This window comes from Ciconia boyciana, chromosome 7 (assembly GCF_034638445.1).
Source record: "Ciconia boyciana chromosome 7, ASM3463844v1, whole genome shotgun sequence".
In the NCBI taxonomy this organism is placed as follows: domain Eukaryota; kingdom Metazoa; phylum Chordata; class Aves; order Ciconiiformes; family Ciconiidae; genus Ciconia; species Ciconia boyciana.
In genome coordinates this window covers 49,480,166-49,500,551 of record NC_132940.1, presented here as the reverse complement: position 1 = coordinate 49,500,551, position 20,386 = coordinate 49,480,166, and the positions used below count along the sequence as shown (strand labels likewise).

Here is a 20,386-nt window from a genome sequence, read left to right as displayed (position 1 = left end):
CTGGAGTTAGTGAGGAGAACCTGCCTTTACATCATACCTTTGTGGAATATGAATCTGTGGTAGATGTCTATTTTTGGTCAAGATAATATTGTAAGATGTGGTTGACATCAGGGCTAAAAGATGGCATCTTATCCATGTTAATAAGGTTCTCTATCTTCTAATGTCAAACCCCTTATGTAATTAGCTTATTCAGTGTAGAGAGTGTCCCTTCCTGGAAGGTGTGTGCGATGTAACTGAATCTTCTGATCACAGGTGAGATGTGGCTATGCATTTAAAGAGAGCTAATGAAGAAAGTAACTGAAAGTGGATATTAATCGGCTGTATGCTGAATGCAAACTTGGAACTCTTCCTTCCTTTGAGAGTGAATGTTCTTTTTGTCTTTATTTTGCGAATATACTCCACTATAATCAAGTTGCTGATTGGGAACTGTAATTTCTTTTTAAAACTTCACTTGTTTTGACTTTTGCATTTGTTTCAGGTATAATAGCTTAATGAACTCGTCCATCATAAAGGGATGAGGGAAAGGTGGGAAATCGCTGACTTGAACAAGAGCATGCAGACAGTCATAGTCTGTGTGAATAAGCCTGAGTGAATAGCACCTGAGAAGAAGCTGCACAGCTAGGTTTCAGATCTTTAAGTAACACTGGTAATCAAAATAAATAGATTCAAGTAATGGAAGGGGCAGGAATACCATTGGTATACATAAAAATGCGACTTGATTTGAAGTTAAATAGAAAATTTCTGTAGAAAACACCATTTAAACTGTGTCTCATATAAAGAAAGTGATGGAAGCTGCATAACTTTGGTAAACTTTAAGCCAGGATTCCAAGTGTTAAAAGTTGTGCTTTAGAGATCTGCTACAGTCTATTTCACAATGTCTTTCATGTTTATGTAATGACAATGCGTGCTGCCATATCTTACTCTGGTAGTATTCTGCCTGATTTATTTAGCAGATAGCTTTCTACAATAAAACACTGGTAATAAAAATGAAGACCTGCATTATAGCATAAGGTTATGGATTAAAGAAGCTGGTTTCATTCCCTTACTCAGTTCCAAAAAGCTTGGCAGAAGAACCAATATATTTCTTTGCCAAAAATAAGATAGCAAATATGCTTTCTTCAGATTTCTTGTATGACAACTTTTAAGTTGATATAGTTCTGCTGCATACTCCTTATTTCTCATTTACCTCAAGTATTTGTAGACTTGCAACTGAATGTAGCCATGTTTTATACTAGACTCTTGACAACAGAACTCTAGCTCAAAACTTTCATCAGCACTTTGTAATTATAATAGGAAGAAGTATTAAAAGAAATGCCGTTGCACACCTCAATCTTCAAATTTAAATACTCCATGGAGAGAGTGGAAACTGAGCTCTTGTCAGGTTAACTGTGAAGAGGAAAGATGAATTTTGTGGAATGTAGTATGTGAAGGAATGGTACCGCTTAAATGCTTTTCATTAATGTTCAAATATACTCAAGCACTATGGTCACAGTAGTAAGGACGGGAACTTTTTTCCTTTTTAATAGCTTAGGGGTTCTTGACATACTGCTGAAACTGAACTGGAGTTGGAACAGAATGGGCATGGAAGATTGACTTAGCTGTGCTGTATGTAGATGAACTCAAGTAAGCTAGAACCTGAGACTGAATATTTGGAAACTTGAGGTAAATACAAATGTAGTAATGAGTTAATTTTTGAATGCTTAAAATAAATGTAAATTTGCCTATGAGACTCCACTGAAGTGACAAGCAAAGTAATCTCAATCTGTCACTTTCAAAATACAATGCAATGAACACACTTGTTGCTATACTTTATTGCTTCCAGAGGTTGTCTGGAGTAAAGTATTCCCTGGGTGCATCAGGCTTTTTTCTCTGTTACAGACTTAGCCAAAAGCTGTTAGAACTATTCTTGTAGTTTTAAATAAACTAGATTCTTATTAGGTAACTGAAGTCGATGGAGAAACTTAATGTAGTTGTACCATCTGTTTTTTTTTAAACTCTTTACTTAGTGTATTTTGTTCAGATGAAGTCTGAGTTTCTATCAAATTGAGATCTTGCACTTAAATTCGAACTATGCTTCCTGCTGGCAACACCTGTAGTGTCACCAGAACCACTTTGTCAACTCCTTTGTCCTGTTCTTAGCAGTCTGACTGTTCTAAACTACTATTGCTTCTGTTGTGGTATCTGTTTCATTGTTGCAGTTTCATGGCCACTTGAAATTACTGGAGACCCTATTAGCTCTCACCTGTGCTATTAATGCAATTAATTTTAATCTTATTTTAGTGGTGTTGGACCATTTTAAAAAATTAGAAGTAAGCCAAGTAGGTTGCTGTGCATTGCAAAATTGCTTAATGTGTTTTCATCTAAAAGCTGTTCCCCTTCAACTAAGAAATGGTTTCTCCCTTACAGATTTTTAAATTTGCAATATTGTTTTCCTTCAACAAAACTATGCCAGGCTACTTGGAAAGTCATCTCAGTAAAATGGCTAATCAAAACTAGATAGCAGGTGATATTGTTAATTGATCTAACAGTTAAATTAGTATTTTTCTGTCTCTGTTCTGTAACCCATTCTGAAATATCAGTTGTCTTGAATGCTAATAACTCAGTTACAAAATCTCTACGCTTTCATGGCGTTCCTATGTTTTTGTCTGCTAGTTCTACATGGAGCTCTTTCAAAAAATCAAGTAGCTGGTTTGGTTTTCTGAATGTATCAACTCTGGCATATTTCCCATTCCCCCCCCCCCCCCCGCCCCGCACACACACATTTGAGAGATATCAAACGTGAACATATGGGCACAGAGTGACACAGCAATAGAAGGATCAAGCTGGATAAACAACCTCTGCATAGAATAATCCTATCCAAAAGTGTGGTGTATGGTTTGTGGTTTTTTATTTTTAAATCTTAGAACTTGCTGCTTACTGCAATAACTTGCTTTGTGGAGAGCTATCTTCTGCTTCTGCCCCTCCTTCCCAGCAGAAGGTGTGGGGACAAGTTTTCTTTCCTTAGTCACAACAGAGATAGCGGTAGGTGCCATGGGACAGGACAAGAAAAGCTTCACGAACTGCAGATAATATAGGTTTGCTTCCTTGCAGTGCCTTCTCTGACTTCTTTTACTTTCTGAGAAAGAATGGGTGTTAAGATAACAAGAATGGTGCTCCAGTTACTTCCTTAGCAAAAAGATCAAAGTGGGGGTATTAGCCTTTTCTAGGAACTGAGCCTTTAAAGTACTTTTTTGTACCTGAGTGTCTCAGTCCTGAGCAACGTGAGCATCTCATCTTTCTGTTGTTCGGCCTAGTAGAACAACAGAACTTGGTATTTGTCAGTTGTCTGTAAGGACAGTGAAGTACTGCTATCTAGGAATAAGCTTAGTGAGAGACCTCATAATGTCAAAAGTGTAATCTGCTAATATTGTTGGTACATAACTTAAATCTCTAAGTTGGAACCATCTAAAAAGCAGCTAAGTGCATGCGTTGGTTTTGTTTTCATACTTGTTTTTTTTTAACTCTTCAGTCCTCCTGGGAGATTCTTTCAGCATGTCATTTCTTAAAATTTAAGATCATCTAATTTCCAGCCTGAAAGTTTCTCATAACTGTTTTGCCTGCTAACTGTATCAATGATGTCCTCTCATTTTCAGTAATTTTCTTCTCTTGGTGTTTTACCCTTGGCGCTTACAGAAAGCATTTATAACCTTCTTGTTGCCAGGCTAAATAATACAGGCTTTATTAGTCACCTCCTGTAAGAGCACTTTTCTGTTCTTTCAACTGGAATTCATCTCTCTTGACCAAGGCCAGCTGTGATGGGATACAGTATTCCAGATAAATACTTTTGGTACAAAAGCACTGGAGAATTCTCAGTTACTCTGTAATGGTACATATACCTAAGCACTGGTTCCTCCTACACCCCCCCCCCCCCCCCCCCACCCCAGTATCACTCTGAGTAGCTGGAACACGTAGTCACTAATGCTTATGTCAACTGACAAGGGCTTGGCTTATAGCAAAACGTGTTGTTTTTAGTACTGAGGTATAGGATCTCCATGCTGCTTGGTATTATTGTACTTCATAGTATTGGAAGTGTCTCATTAGTATAATTTACTGTTCCATATTTTTGATGCGTACTTGCGTATTTTGGGGAAGGGAAGGAGGAGAGGAAAGAACTTTTACATTTTGATAGTTTTGGAAAAAATGGGAGTTTTGAGGGAACAGCTCTGGCTTTAGATAACCATATCACCTGGGTAGTTATGTTGAAATAAGTAAGGCTATAACAATAATAAAGCTTTCATCTTATTTCATAGTTTCCTTCTATGGGTAATAGTCTGTTCATCATTACAAATACTTTCTGCTAAACTCATATGGTGATGTATTCTATTTGGGTGCTACTTAGCAGCAATTTATTGTTTAAATAGTCTTGGATTTCACAAAACAGAAATAAGATAATGAATGACCTCTCTTCTATAAGCCTGAAAATAGTAGCAAGTGTCCTGAGTTCTGCCATCAAAAATATCTTTCAATTCTGGGATCTACTAATCTCCTGTCATTACTGAATTAGGGTTTCAAGATTTAATTCCATCACAAGTTTAACTTTATTGCCTGCCTTCAAGTGTTACAAATGTTTAAGCACCCATAGCTTACAGAAACTGTAATTTCCAGCTGTTTTCCTCAACATTGGGCCTCTGACTGCACATTCATGTAGCTGTGAATATTTTAAGTCCAGCTATGTCTAAAAGATGGAAGCACTTCAGACAAAAATACTGTTGCTGTAGTGTGTTTGCAGTAACACAGCTTTGGAACTGATGGGTGGAAAGCTGTAGTTTAATAGTTGTCATCAAGAGTACTTGTATTCTTTTGCTAAACTGTGGTTCAGTTAGAATGACTATCTACATATATTCATACAGTAAACGAATACAATTTCATGGCACTACTGACATAGTGAAGGAAGATATGTGGTCCTGTGGAAAAGTATTTGAAAGAACCAGTCTTAAATCTTAGTTTCTCAGGAGAGGAGAGGGCCTATTGCTGGAAATACTGTCAATGCTAATGGGATCTCTTTTTAAATAGTAGTTTGGATTTTATTTTTTTGTTTTTTAAAGCAAAGGGACAATTCATCCTTACTGTGTTTTTGGATCACTTTTGATTGGAGTACTTTAAATGCCTGACTTTTAGCCTAAAATATCTAGTTGCCAGCTAAAGGCTAACAGGAGGAGAAAAAACAAAGTGCAAAAGTATGTATAAGTGTTCAGTTTTTATACCACTGACTCTAGCTGTATTGTCATAAATGTTATAGCTATACCATGAAAGGTAGTTGCTCCCAGGGGGATCTCTATGCTTAGTTCCCTTAAGGGAAGGTGGTCTGAAGATGTTAACCTGGCACGCTTAAGCTTTGAACAGCTGAGGCAAGGAATTCAAGGACCCAGAGTTTTGTGCCCAATGACTCATGAATGCTGCTCTGAGATCACTGAGTGTGACAAGTAGAGAAGATGTAAACTACTGTATTTACTCTGATTCTCAGATAGCTTATGTGAGACGTACCTGAGTTGGGCCTTGTAAGCCCCTGTCTTTCCTTTATGTGTATTATCTAACTTGTTAAAAAAGCCTACTTGAGAAGAGTTTGGTCTTTCTGTTGACAATATCAAAAGCAGAAAGTGACTAGTGCAAGTCCAGACCTGTGGCAGCTAGAAGCAGAAGCTCAACCTATAGTAGAATATAGTGATTTAAATGTCATAAGTTTAGTTAAGTCAAGGTGCATTCAAAATCAAGGTAGTTTGTTACTAGCTAATATTCCAGGTTACAGCAACAAACTGGAGTTGCCCCTGCTCTTGCTGTGTGTTTGCTGCGTTGTTGGGAAGGTTGGTGGCCCAGCTTTGAGGCAGGAAGGATTTTAAAATACACATTTGTGACTGGCTATCACTTAAGCTGCTTTGTTCTTTATACTTGCATAGACTGGAGTAGCATTTGGGGTGGAATAGTGGAGGAGAAGCTGATCTAATTTCAGGTTGCTTCAGCAGAATTTGAAAGCTTTTGCTGGTGACAATTGGTGATAGTTCAAAAAGTGTCAGGTTTTAAATTGTCTATATAAACTTGTACAGATGCAATTATCTATATTTTTGACCATCTCCTGAAGTTTGATGTGCTGAATTCTGACATGAAAATGGCCTGCACAGGCATTAGAGTGAAACTGATAATTGTACTCTATCCCTGCACCTTCTGAGGTATTTGTGTAAGAGAAGGGGCTTGAAATAATGACATGCTGAAAGGTAGGAACTTTGGATAGATATATGTAGTAGTTGGAAACTACCTTCTACCAAGTACACAAGACTTTCTCTTAGTTTTTGGATTAGAGGAACTAACTTTCCTTTCTAATTTATTTAGATGACCATACTCACTAGGATGAAAGGGATTTCACCAAGAAATCTAGTTGGGTTTTTAACTTCCATCAGTACTGTGGTACTCTTCGGAATATATAGTGGAGTTCAGCTGAAAAACTGCATAGTGTAGACTGATAGCTCTAATGCCCTGAAGACTGGCTTGTTTAGGTTTTCTCTCCTTAGTCTGTACTGTAACTTTAGTGGTAAGTTAAATCTTGTATGAAGAGTATAAGGAAGTGTAATTGCTATAAAACTTAGAGTTAATGTGTTTGGCTTGGAATGTGTCATACTTGAATACGTACAGAATGTTTATGCTGTCATTTTAATTAGAAAAGTGTCCATTATAAAACACACACTGGTATACCATATCTGAAATGTTTTTCTTGAAAATAAAAAAAGCACCCCTGAAACTTTCAGACTTTTATTATGCAGCTGTTTAATGTAATAAATATTGTCGTATTAGTATATGCTAATGGCATATGCTGTCCTTGATATTTGAAACTATAACACCAGACTGCTGATTTGAAAATTCAATGTTAGAAGCTGTATACCCTCCACTTTCTAATTAGTCAAAATAGTCATTTAATAGGAAATAGCTGAAACTATTTCTTAACAGATACTGCAAGTTTGGTGAGCAGTGTTTTCAGACTATTTAACTTCCCGTTCTGTGGAAGAAGTTTGCTGGACAGATCAGGCTGTGTTCAAATTGCAGTACACGGTATCTATGTCCCAAAACTGTTCTGCCACGGGAGCCTTTAAATACAAAGAAACACAAATAAAGCTTGAAAAGCATAGAAGAAAGGCCCAAAGTTAGTACAATTAATTTGGCATCTTTGGTAGCTAATGGGGGTTGGAGGTGCTAGGAAGTAATTGATGGGAGAAAAGATTTATTTCAAAGACTTGAAGTGGGGAAGGTAGAGGTAGTAAAGATACTGTGATTACTAGAACACTTCATTACTCATTAATCATATGTGGGATGGGGAGCTGCGTGCTCCTAGCTGAGTAGCTTTGATTAGCAAAACAGATGTAGGATTAAGAGAGGCTGCAGCCTTTGTGAAATACCTAAATTTTGCATTTGATATGATAAGATGCTGTGCAGAGGGGAGAGGAAGGAAGAAACCATGCTCAATTCTGGGCCTACAGGTATTTTCCTCTTCCTTCACAAGCCTGTCTACTTCATTTTCTTTCTTTAATCTTTCCCTGAAGCCACTGCATTCCCTGTGTGTTTTTTACTTGGGTGTTGTGGAGAGAGATGTTCTATCTTGCATTGTGATGAAGCTGCCCTCTCCAGTTAAATATCCTTTTGTTTGTATTGTCTCCCTTACTAGGGCATTTTACTATACGGCTTAAAATAAATAGTAAAGAGGATAACATGCAGAATAGTTCTGAAGCTATATGAGTGTCTTGTGGATATTTTTAAAAGAAAAACAACAAAAAAACAAGACACCTTGCATAGGAGTTAAGTGAAGTTTGCTTCCAATTCAGTGTCATCTTAATGGTATGGGATTTTTTTAAATGTTTGCAAAAAGGTATTTCAGGAGCGTAGCAAGATGGATGCATAGCTTTGCTCCAAAGTATTCTATCTTTGATGTACACAGAAAGTACTTAAAACAAACACTGTCTTCCTTTCCTCTCTTCCTCACCATATTCTCTTCCAATCCTAGACAAGACCAGAATCAGTATGTGGTGTTTGGGGGTGACAGTTTGTAGGTTTGCTTGTAAGGCATAGTTAAGCATTAGTGTAGGATAAAAGGTCACCTGTATTGGAGTCAACTCCCAAGTATTCTGATTGGGTCACAGAGCAAATTGCAAGAGCAAAGGCATAGCAAATCAACTACTGTAATATCTGGTTCTTAATAATTTTGGTCCTAAGATCAAGCTATAGAAAGCCTACAGCTCTGTTTATTCTAAGTATCTTGGAGCTGTGGAGGAACTCTTCTTCTGATACGTGTTCTGTATTACCCGTAGTCTGTGAGTCCTTTCAGTACATCAGAGAGCAGTAGTTTAGCTGGGAGGTAACAAAAAGCATTGAGCAGATTTAGGCAGCATCTATTGGAACACTTCCTTGCCAGGAAATAAGTAGCTTTTCTTCCAACTCTGAATTGACTATCAGCAAGGAATTCAGGCTTTGGCAAACCTGACCATGCTATGAACCTCAGGAAAAATACCTTATTAGTGTCAACTTGTTAATATACCAAACTATAAAATATGGGCATAGTTACAGTTGTTGCTCGTGCAGGGAAAGTGTGTGGGTAGCATGGGATAGAGGAGGTAAGAGTTATTGGTGAGGTAAAGCAGGAAAAAAAGGGCTGATGGTACTTGCACATGAGGGAAGGAAGAGAGGAATTTGTGGCAAACTTTTTTGTCTGTATTAAAGTTTGTGATGGTGAGTTCTTGTTTAGCTTAAAATTAAGGCTAGGTCTGGCATCCTGCTAAAAAGCATTTGAAAGAGCTCTAATATTTAGATTTGCTCAAGTTCAGCATCTTAACTCTATTTGGGTTCTTGGGACACCTATTTGCCATTCCTGTACTCTGTCATCCCTCTGTACAATGCCTTGTTCCCACAAACTCGTTTTATTTGTCGAGTATTGAAAAGGTGCGTATGTGCAGAGTGGATTAGACAGTCTCATCAATGAAGTGTGCCATAAAATTGTTTAATTCTTACATAAATCTTGGTACTCTGGCTTTTGACAACTTTTTCCATGACTGTAAAGGTTGGAACCTTCCTAAAATGTAGTTGTGGAAGCTAATATTTTATGTTCTTCTGTGTAGTTACCATGAAATAATAGCTCTGAGCACTGTAAAGTCCTGATCCTATCAATGATAGGATTAGCTTAGACAGCTTAATCCTTAGTGTTTAACAGGTGTTTCTTTGGGTGTGACTTCCTTTTGTTCAGCTTTACACAAAACTCTTCTGTTTCTCTATACAGATATTTGGTAGGTAGTTTGGTTCATGATTTCATACAAGGTAAATGTCTTTAATTGTGCCTATGTCAGTAATTTGGTATGTGTATTGGAGCTTGCTCTTAATTACATTGCTGCAAGGTATAATGTCAATGTATAAATTGTTTTTCTTTGGCCGAGAAGATGCATCTGTGGCACATAACTCCAAGATGCCACTGGTTTGAGCACTACCCTGTTTAGAAACCTTAAATGTGTTTTAATCCCTTTGTTATTGCAGTATCCTTGTGATAGCTAAAGATTCATATGCAGATCCAGTGCTGAGGAAGCCGGAAACTTAACCTGTTTAATTGGATTTCTTCCTCAACAACTACAATTAAACCATTTCCCAGATGGTATCATGTGGTGTAGGAATCCTGCTATGCATTAGGCCTGTGACCTTTTTTGTGTAGCATTTGAGCTGAAGTCTTTGTTCAGGAGGATAGCATAACCTGCTTGAGACAGTCTAGGAAAGAAAGCCTCAACAGACATCAGCTTGAGTCAGTGCTAAGTATCAGTGATTAGAAAAACAAAAGGAAAACTCCTGAGATCTTCCTGATTTGTCCAAAACTCTTCTAAATGATATTTTGAATATGCAAAAACTTGAGATCCATTCTAGTCAACAGGTGAGTACTCCCCCTGGAAACATAGATTTTTTTTTTAAATTTTTTTTTAGCTTTAAAGTGTTTCTCTTTAAGACATGCTAGTATGAGTGAACAGGCTTCTCAACTTTTGGCATTTCTGTATGTAAACTTGTTTCAAGCTGAAGCTGAATATTATCAAAATGGAGACCCAGTCTCCTCCCTCTTTACCTTGTTTTCAAGGTAGATCTACATAATGCCCTTAGACCTGTCGTCTTGGGTTTATCTGTGGCACTTGTCTAATCTGCTTGTACATGTCAACTGTTTTTTGTGTTTCTTCTTCCAGCAGTAACTTCTGTAAGATCTAGTCTCTGAATTTCTTCATTCTAGTGGCTAATTAAAGTTCTCTTCTTTTTTGTTTCCACCTCCCCCCTGAGTTGTCTAGAAGACTGCAGAGATCATCTCATGTTAATTTAGACTTTGGGTGGCCAAACCATATTTTACTAGCTGCTGAGCTCACTAGGTCTCTAATTTAAGACATCGTGGCAAAAGTTGATTAGGAACTTGGCAGGGCTCAGGCAACCTGCTGTGCTGCAACTTGGGGCATGTATTGTCTAACAGGCTCTGCAGGTAGGACATGGGTATGTACCATATTGGCATTTGTCTTGTGGTATTGCACTTGATTTTACTTAAGGGCTGTGTGTGCCAGATGCAGGTGAATGGCAAACTGCAAATAAGGCACCATCTGGTCTATGGGGTTAGAATAGGGAAGAGGCTTGGTGTTGTAGCAGTAGGTTCTGTGTTCAGACTCATAATGTTGAAGTAAATGAAGCTATGCAGCTCAAAGGCAGCTAGGTGTTAAGCATTGGGCTGGGCAGACTTGGAGTAGGTGATGATCTTGGGTACTTCTTGGTTCACTTGCATGACAATACTGAAAGCAAGCTTCTAAATTGAAATTTGCACTAATTGTTCCACTGACTTTTTTCTTCATTGGTATTAAATGCCACCTGCCCCAGCTTTGCTACACCTGCTTGCTTGGTCTTAACTTAACCACCTACCTGCTAGCTTGTCTTCATTTCTGGCAGTGTCACTGATCTGTACTTCATGAAGGATTCTGTGCTTTCGTTCATGTTGTCTCACAGAAGGTAAAAGCTCCTAATTCAAATTCATTCCCCTCTTCTGAAGAGAATGTTCTCCCTCAAGCTTGCCAGGCAGCATGTTTTTTTTTATAATGTTAGTGAAAGCTTAAGCCACCACACAGATAGTGAATTTTGGCTCCTACTAAACAAGGGTTTCTAGAGAAGCTGAAAATGAAGGACAGATGAGATTTTACTTCTATTGCTTGTGATGATTTTTGTTGGGAGTGTGCTAGAAACAACGAAGAACTCATGTCAATTCAATTGGTACAAATAGCAGAGTTTTGGTCAGAATTTGGCTGCTGGAAAATACATTCTTTTCCCTTGGAGATACCAGTTGCTTTTTTTTAATTTAAAAAAAGGAAAAAAGTATTATTCCCGTTGTTGCTAACAAGTTTGAACCACACTTGTATTAGCACCAGGTAGCAGAATTGCATACTGAGACTCTCAGTGTAAAATTCTCTGTCTAGCAGCTTGTCAGTAACAGTAAGTTTAAGGTTCCTGTAGATGTGAAGTCAAGCTCTTGCTATAGGATCTGATTTTGTGACACAAGTGTACAGAAGAATAAACTGAAAGTGCACGTTTCTCGCTTTTCCCTTCACTTTCCCATTGCTGTGCTAAAAGGGAAAAAGATCTGTCAACAAAAAGACAAATACTCGTTCAGTATTCTGCAGCTAATGTTTGCTATGTTTATATGTGCCTGTTCTCCATGTGGTGTAACAGATCTTTCATGTTACTGAGATGGCTTAAATATCTCTGGGCTTCTTCTGCAGCTGAGCTGTTGCTAGCTGAGTTGCAGCTATCCAGATCAGACTATTCTGTTATCGAATATAGATTGATTCAGAAGTCTCTGGATTCTTATGTGTTTGATAATCTTCATATTTGTAAGCAGAAAAAAATGAACTGCTGCAGAATTGAATTACGCAGCAGAACTTAATGTGTAGCTGGTTTAAAAAAAAAAAAGCAAAACAGAGCACTGAAGAGTGAGAAACTACAGGTGTTGTAAACGTGAAAATATTTTCTTGAAGTGTTGAATCCTGGCATTCTGCCACTGAGAGAGCATTCCCTTCCTTGGTTAATGAATTCAAGTCAAACCGTACACTGATGGAAAACTTACATTGAACTACTTCGGACGTGTTACAAATGGTGACATGGAAAGGTAACAAACTTGGTTTATTTGGAGAAGAACAACTTAATTCTTTGAATTTTTTTTTACAATGGCAGATTCTTTGAATTAAGTTGTGATCTACCTTTGTAAATAAATGTGCTAAGAGATTGTTTTTTATAATAAACTCCATTGCTGATGCTCTCAAAAATGAGAGGAATAGTTGCTGTTGACAACACTTTCAATTTCTAAAGATACAGAATGCTAAACTAGAGAAGCAAGAGAATAAAATGAAATGCTTTCTATTTTTCTTAACTTCTCTTTTGCATGAAGCTCTAAGATCCAAATGATACTTGTATACTTTGTGAACCAAAATGCAGTCCAAAGAAGAGTGACACAACTTGTAACATCTCTGTCCTTGATGAACCTAAGAGAAACAAAGTAGTGAGGTAGCAGAACTGAAGAGGGATGCCCTCAAAACAGCATTATAATTGCTTTGTGCAACTTCTTTGCTTTTTCTCCTCAGACTGCAGCTTCTGGTCTTCCAGAGGAAAGCAGTATAGGAGATAAAGGCTTTTACAATCTTAACATTAGCTAGCCCCCTTAACCAGCTCACAAGAACTTAGTTAAGCTTTAGTCCTGGTTTAATTTCTCAGTGCACTAAAATGGTGATGCTTTCTTCAGTAATGAAATAAAGCTATGGATTCCTGAGTACCATGAGCTGGGGACACTAGTTATAGAAACAAACCTGAGCTCACCTTTGTATCCTTTACAACCATATACAGAATAGAACATGAGCAGTGTTTTTTTTGGTTCCTTTAAGCTGTCCAGATGAACAGGAATGTTCTGCTGTCTAACCTCTGCAGGTCCATTTTCCTGTTTAGCTAATTTGTGGCCCTCCCCTCCATCTATAGGTTTCTCTTGGTTCTTGAGCTGTTCAGATTCTTGAACAGTCAGTTGTACTGTTGGCTATTTATAAAGCCATCTGCTGGCAGTACCTGTGCTTCTCTACAGTTTTGAGTAGAGACTCAAACTCTGACTTCCCTAGACTATGTGTTCTTAAGCTGTGGTATCTTTTGCAGACATATCTTCCAGTCCTTTCGCCAAACAGAAGTCAGTAGGTAAGGGTGCTACTTTGCTGGCTTGGAGTCGTGGCATGTATAACCTGTTGGATCACACAGTCCTAACAAACTGAGCATTCCTCTAGTGTGCAGTGTTGTGCATCTTTTCAGAGGCATTTTCAGTGTTCTTGTCTCCTATGGGAACTTGTAAATCTTCAGTTTGAGGCAATGAATATTCTAACTGCCAATTAGCAGTATAATTCCCCTGATTCTGAAATAGGAGATCACAAATTAAGATATTTTTAGCTTTTCTTCCTTCCTCTTCAATGCCAAGACTTTCTGTTCCTAGTCTTTGTGTGTAGGTCATTATACACAAATATGCATAGATGCAGTCTGGAGAATCTTAACCTGGTGGTTACATCCTTTCAGGTTCCTAGCCACTTGTTTTGCTGATTCTGTGAAGGTAGCCTTCTGCATTGCCACTGTGTCAGCTATAGAAGGCTAGGCAAGGTCTAAGTTCTTGAAAGACTGTGTAAGGGGAAGCTGGCTTCTTCCTAATGTAGCTATGCCCAAAGGTTGCCATAATCTTCTGATGGCTGTCTGCTGTAAAATCAGTGGAATGGAGGTAACTCCTCCTTTACTGATTTTTTTTTTTTTTCTTTTTCCCCTGTGGAGTCTGTAGCTTGAGTGTATTTATGGCCTACTGGTATTTGAGAAGTCTTCTGCAGTATCCATACCTCTTTTAATATATGGGGTATTTTTGAAATGGTTAAGAAATGCTTCCACTCTAATGATTACAGACTAGCTGAATTAAAAAGAACTCTTCCATTGTAAATGAATCTAAGAAGAATACTGTGCTGAAACTTTTTTTTTTGTCAGCAATTTGGAAAAATCTGTCTCTGGGTAACAGCTTATATACTGTCTAAAGTTATTCAGTGTAAAAATGGACATGTGAGCTAGTCCATAAGTCTATAATGTCTTCAGTGACTGGACTCCTTTGATATTTGTAGCTTACATGCCCATTTTGCTTACTTCCTCATCTTAGTCCAGGTTACTGGATTGAATGATTTGAGGAACTGAAGGGGAGGGAATGCTTTCTGAGCTATATGTGATTGCAGTGAGGAACAGGGCCAGAGTTGTTTCTCTTCTTCTCGGAGAGGTTGTCCTTGGGAGGGATGGGGAGTGTGTCCTTGCACACCTGTACATCTACACAGACCTGAGATCTCTGGTTACTTGAACTGACACCTATTGCGTGACACTATCAAATGCTTCTGCTGAAAACACTATTTTCTGATAGTGTCTTCTCTGCATGCCCTTATATCTGGCATGATGTTTTGATATCTCATTTAATTTGGGATTTTTTTCTTTCTCCTTTGTTCAGGGTATCTTTCATGATTCAACTTTTGCCTTTCTGCTCTTGTTCAGAACTCGTAATATATTTTGTCATCGTGGTTGGAAATTGTCACTTCTCAGCAGAATGAGAGCTCTGACATAATCTAAGGTCTTCAACCTCCTGTTTCAACAGGAGGTTGGACCAGATGATCTTGAGAGGTCCCGTCCAGCCAAGGCTTTTTTTAATGATTCTAACTTAACTCTTGTACCCCAGTTGAACCGTGCATCAAAAAGGCATCAGGTCTGAAGAGGAGTTTGCCTCTGTGTGCTGTTAAATGCTGCTTGTCTTCCCATCAGTGTCTTACTAATGTCTTTCAAGAGAACTGACAAAAGTGATACAACTATTTAAGTTTGTAGAAATTCTGTGCTGGAAGAGGTATAGCAATCTGTTTCCTTACCACCTAACATGCTTAGTTTAAGAAAAAACTTCCTTGATACCTACTTGTCTGTCTTCCCAGCAGTGAGGTAATGTTACAGTACTAGGAGGCTGTAGAATCTTGTTAGTCCTGAAGATTTTTCTGTATGTACTGAATTTACTCTAGTTAGTGTGTCTGTGCATGTATTTATGTGTGTGTAGTTTGGGTTTTTTTCTTTAGCATTGGAGGGGGAGAATACAAAAAGAATACAGTCCAGCTTAATGTGTGATTCAGTGCAATTTTGTGTGGTTTCTGTATCAAAAGAAGTTAATCTGATAAGTTACCATGTGAATTTTACATCATTGGATGCAGTGCAGCAGGTAAGCCTTAGTGTACTCTAGCATCTTTAAACCACGTAGATAGCTTATGGCTGTTAATGAGGATAAGGTAGAAATGGAAGCAGGTAAGAAAATAAGTGGTAACTTGCTCTTCCTATGTTGGAAGAAGAAAAGCTTGTCATTCCTTAAGGCTCAGTGCTTTAATGCAGCTGAATAACTCAGGATTTGCATGAATGCAGCCAAAGTCCATCCAACTTACTGTACCTTACAGCTCATGGGACAATATGTTTTTCCCTTGTTTGTGTATAGAAATTTGCTGTCAGGAAGAAGGGAGGGATGATGAGAATTTGGGAGATGTCACAGAAAATTTTTCTAGGAAATCTTCAGCATGTTGTATCCACTCCCTAAATTAGTCCATGAACTATTTCTGCAAGCAGAAGGGACAAGAGGCTGCTAAACTGAAAATACAAGCTTCTGCCTGCATGGAGCTTTGACATGAAATTTATGTTTGGAGGTGAGGATTGCAGTGGAAAAAACTGGACAGCATGGATGATTTAGAGAGTATAGTAAGGAAGAGTATTGTGTCAATCAGCTGCACAAGACTCAGTTTTTTTAAAACTAACTGGACTAAAAAGTTGTCTTAATGAATTTCTGAGTCACCTGATGAAGTAGTAGAAGTAATTGAATGATTTGCCTGCAAGTGCTTGCTTGCAAAGAAAGAAAATAGGTGTGTATGTTTGCAGGTAAATGAGGAGAACTTTGTGAGCAGTGAGCAAAAATGAGGTGCAGCTATGAGATCAGTTTAAAATGAAGTAATGTAGGTCCAAAACAATTCCACAGTTACTGAACTATATGCAGTAAGTTCTTCAGTTTAGTTGCAATTAAAGTCTCAATCTTAAATGTGGTGTATGCTTGTATATTTAGAATGTTGCTTCTACCTTAACTGACTAGATTTGTCACAATACAGCTGATCAGGTAAATTAATGTTATCTACATTGAAGTGAAGGGATACAAATCTGAAGTCTTAGGCTTAGCATACTTATCAGAAAATGTTGAACTCTGGGTTCTGGCTGGCAAGATGTGCAACTTACTAGAAGAAAATGTTCTGAACTTACAAGGCATACAAACATCCTCCCATCTTTTCCTCCTCTCCCCCCCCCCGCCTAATACTGACTTCAGGGCAGTAAATCTTTGCAATTGTGAGAAGCTGGCTTGCTGCAGCAGTATTTAGTAAGGCACTGTTTTTTGGGCCAAGGTACGAAAGAGAAAGTATGCTGACAAGTGTGATTAACTTGACTCCAAGGAGATAGCAGGCATTATAATGGAGTATTATAGGCAGAGGTGCTAGGCATGTCCTTAAATATTCAGGAAATTGCAGTGTAAGAGCCTGAAAAATTCTTGTACTACCAAGACTCTTGCAAAGAACTTAAAAACCCCCAAAACCAAACCACCAAAAAAACCCCCAAACAAAACCAAACAAGTTCTAGAGCTCATCCAAGTAGACTAAGGAAGCCCTTTTCTTGTGAAAGTGTTCAATTCCATTTTTACAGGGGCTGTTACTGGTTTGCCTTGTTACACTATTAGTGGCCCTAGGGCCTGTTGGAGTGCTTAAGTTTAGTCATTCTCTTTTCCTCTCTGTAGCCTACATCACAGTTCACAGTATCCTTCAGGGAGTGCTTTTGGGTGTTAAGTAAAAGTCGATACCAGCTTGTCCTGTAGTTGTCCATTTCCTCTTTTTGCTTCAAAGATATGGAAAAGTGTTAGTCACTTCCTGTTGGCTTTTCCATGGGAAGAAAGATGAAGGCTTCACTGCAAGTTGACAGGTGATTTTTGTATCTTGTGTTCCTGTAGAATCTCTCCAAGTAATATATTGGCTATACATTAGCTATAATGTTTGTAATAGGTATGTTAGGTTTACAGAAATTAATTCTAGTTGCTTTCCTGTACAGTAACAAAGATGACTGTTAATGGTAATAAAACAGTATTTACTAAAACTCAAGAATACTATGCAAGATAATAACAATTAGATGCCAGTGCTGTTAGATGTCTTCAGAAGATACATTGTGGGTTTATTTGAAATGCTGCTTTTTAGTATTTATCCTCAATCTAAAGACTCTGCTTCTGAGGGGAGCATCTGTGGGCCAGTGCTTTGGCATCATTATAGCTAGGAATATGGAGTTGTGAAACATTAACTAAAATGGTTTATTTACAGAAAACTTTTAAGTTTAGGTCGTCTTCTAGCATAAATTATCAAATTGCAAAGCCTGTCAACGGAAGCATGGAGGTCTGCTGTACAGTTGTAGCTTTTTCTTACTGTGGGTGTGGGGAGAATGCTCAATGTAGTTGAGGAAATTGTCTTAAATGTGACAGGACTGCGCTGGTGCATTCAGCTGACTTACTGGGTTGTGCATCTCCTTTGAATTTAGGTATCTAAAGAGGGGCAAGAATAAGCCAAGTGCTGGGAGTGAGGCTTACAGATGGAGGGACAAGTCTGAATGAGAACAGTTCAGTTTTAGGAACCTCAGGGCTCTTTTGTCATTCTAGCATGTGGAAGACACAGTTGTGACCCACTAAAACGACCTCTTCCCTACTGGACTAACTGGGCACATGGTACTGTGTGGCTTCAGGTACTAGCAGTGAGACTTCAGTTAATGTTTTGATGTTAAAGGTTACAGCTGAATCATGAAGCAGCATTTAGGCCCTGCACTTGGGTCACAGCAACCCCATGCAATGCTACAGGCTTGGGGAAGAGTGGCTGGAAAGCTGCCCAGCAGAGAAGGACCTGGGGGTGTTGGTTGACAGCTGCCTGAATATGAGCCAGCAGTGTGCCCAGGTGGCCAAGAAAGCCAATGGCATCCTGGCTTGTATCAAAAACAGTGTGGCCAGCAGGACTAGGGAAGTGATCATGCCCCTGTACTCGGCACTGGTGAGGCCGCACCTCAAATACTGTGTTCAGTTTTGGGTCCCTCACTACAAGAGAGACATTGAGGTGCTGGAGCGTGTCCAGAGAAGGGCAACGAAGCTGGTGAAGGGTCTAGATCAGAAGTCTGATGAGGAGCGGCTGAGGGAACTGGGGTTGTTTAGCCTGGAGAAAAGGAGGCTGAGGGGAGACCTTATGGCTCTCTACAACTACCTGAAAGGAGGTTGTAGCGAGGTGGGGGTTGGTCTCTTCTCCCAAGTAACAAGTGATAGGATGAGAGGAGATGGCCTCAAGTTGTGCCAGGGGAGGTTTAGACTGGATATTAGGAAATTTTACTTCACTGAAAGGGTTGTCAAGCATTGGCACAGGCTGCCCAGGGAAGTGGTTGAGTCGCCATCCCTGGAAGTATTTAGAAGACGTTTGGATGAGGTGCTGAGGGACATGGTATAGTGGTGGTCTTGGTAGTGTTAGGTTAATGGTTGGACTCGATGATCTTAAAGGTCTTTTCCAACCTATACAATTCTGTGATTATATTTAAAGGCAAACCAGGAGTCATATGGTAACACACTACACAATAAGAAACAGTTAAGTTGAGAGGTTTCAATACAGAAGGTAACTCTGGACATCATTTTGACTCGACAGATCTCTTACAGGATAAAACAGCTGCCATTTCATTCTTCTACACAGCTGAAAATATCATGGTATGACAACACACTGTGCTGCATACCTTCTAAGCACAGACTGCTTAAAGTGGCTGGCTGTCGTCTTATAGTCAGCACGAGGTGATACAATAGATCTATGGCACCCATTTCATAGTATGACTGATAGTTTGACACTAGTACCCAATTTCAACCTCAGTTGATCTTTGTACAGGAGGGGACACTACTTCTGCCTTTCAGAAAGTGCACAAAATGAGTCTCCTTGCTGATGTTTATGAAGAGATGTTTTTTTCATTTGGTGTTGGAATAAAAAGAAATAGAGAGAATGCACAACAGCATATGACAGGGCCGGTGATCGACTTCAGCTATACCCCCTAGGTAGTGCTGGAACTTTGGTCAGCTTCCAACCTGGTTAATGCTAGGCTTGTTGTCTTGCATCTGTGGTGTTGTTGTGGTTTAACCCCAGCCAGCAGCTAAGCCCCACACAGCTGCTTGCTCGCTGCCCCCCCCCGGTGGGATGGGGGAGAGAATCAGAAGAATAAGAGCGAGAAAACTTGTGGGTTGAGATAAAGACAGTTTAATAGGGAAAGCAAAAGCTGCGCACATAAGCAAAGGAAAACAAGGAATTCATTCACTCCTTCCCATGGGCAGGCAGGTGTTCAGCTGTCTCCAGGAAAGCAGGGCTCCATCATGCATAGTGGTTACTTGGGAAGACAAACACCATCACTTAGAACATCCCCCCCATTCCTTCTTCTTCCCCCAGGTTGATATGCTGAGCATGACATCATATGGTATGGAGTAGCCCTTTGGTCAGTTGGGGTCAGCTGTCCCAGCTGTGTTCCCTCCCAGCTTCTTGTGCACCCCCAGCCTCCTCGCTGGTGGGGTGGGGTGAGGAGCAGAGAAGGCCTTGGCTCTGTGTAAGCACTGCTCAGCAGGAAGTAAAACATCCCTGTGTTCTCAACACTGTTTCCAGCACAAACCCAAAACATAGCCCCATACGAGCTACTATGAAGAAAATTAACTCTATCCCAGCCAAAACCAGCACGGGTGTACTCTGCAGAGAATGCTATCACTTATGCTCTCCTCAACCTGACTAAACTGGCTGCACCAGCAAGCTGGCATAATTTCCAGCTGCAGCAGGCTTTTTCTGTTCCATTGTAGATCTTTTTGTGTTCTAAAGTATAAGAAGTTGTAGACTGAAGGTGTCATGTATTACTTAAAAGCTTTAAACCTTTCTGTTAGTGGGAATATTTGCTATGATTAAGGAGTTAGAATAAGAGAAAAAAATCAGAAGCTGAGCTTTCCTTCTTTATGAGAAATAGGGTTTACAGCTTCCTCAACTTTGCAGTCATCAAGGCTTCTAGCTACAAGGTTCATTGAACAAATGCATTTTGTAGGGTTGTGTATTTTGTGTTCTACTTATATTCGTTCAAGTTCCTAAGCATAAGGTAAAGACAATGATTTGCTAATTAATCCTACTTTCTGCTTTTGTGGTCTGCTGCTGTGTTGGACCTCTTAATGGAAAGAACACAAAGAACT

General features: G+C 39.1%; 1 protein-coding gene across 9 annotated transcripts in view; it reads left to right on the top strand.

Annotated features, from left to right (window-relative positions):
• The window catches only part of TRIP12 (thyroid hormone receptor interactor 12), an 82,769-nt gene that overhangs the window by 6,504 nt on the left and 55,879 nt on the right, over window positions 1-20,386 (top strand). The window contains exon 1 of one of the 9 annotated variants that reach the window (XM_072866329.1): window positions 2,794-2,874. The exons of 7 other annotated variants lie outside the window; for them this stretch is intronic. The gene's annotated coding sequence lies outside the window, so the exon portion shown is untranslated. Of the gene's footprint in view, window positions 1-2,793; window positions 2,875-20,386 lie in introns of those variants that run through there. One more of the 9 variants, XM_072866330.1, reaches the window with a different exon arrangement.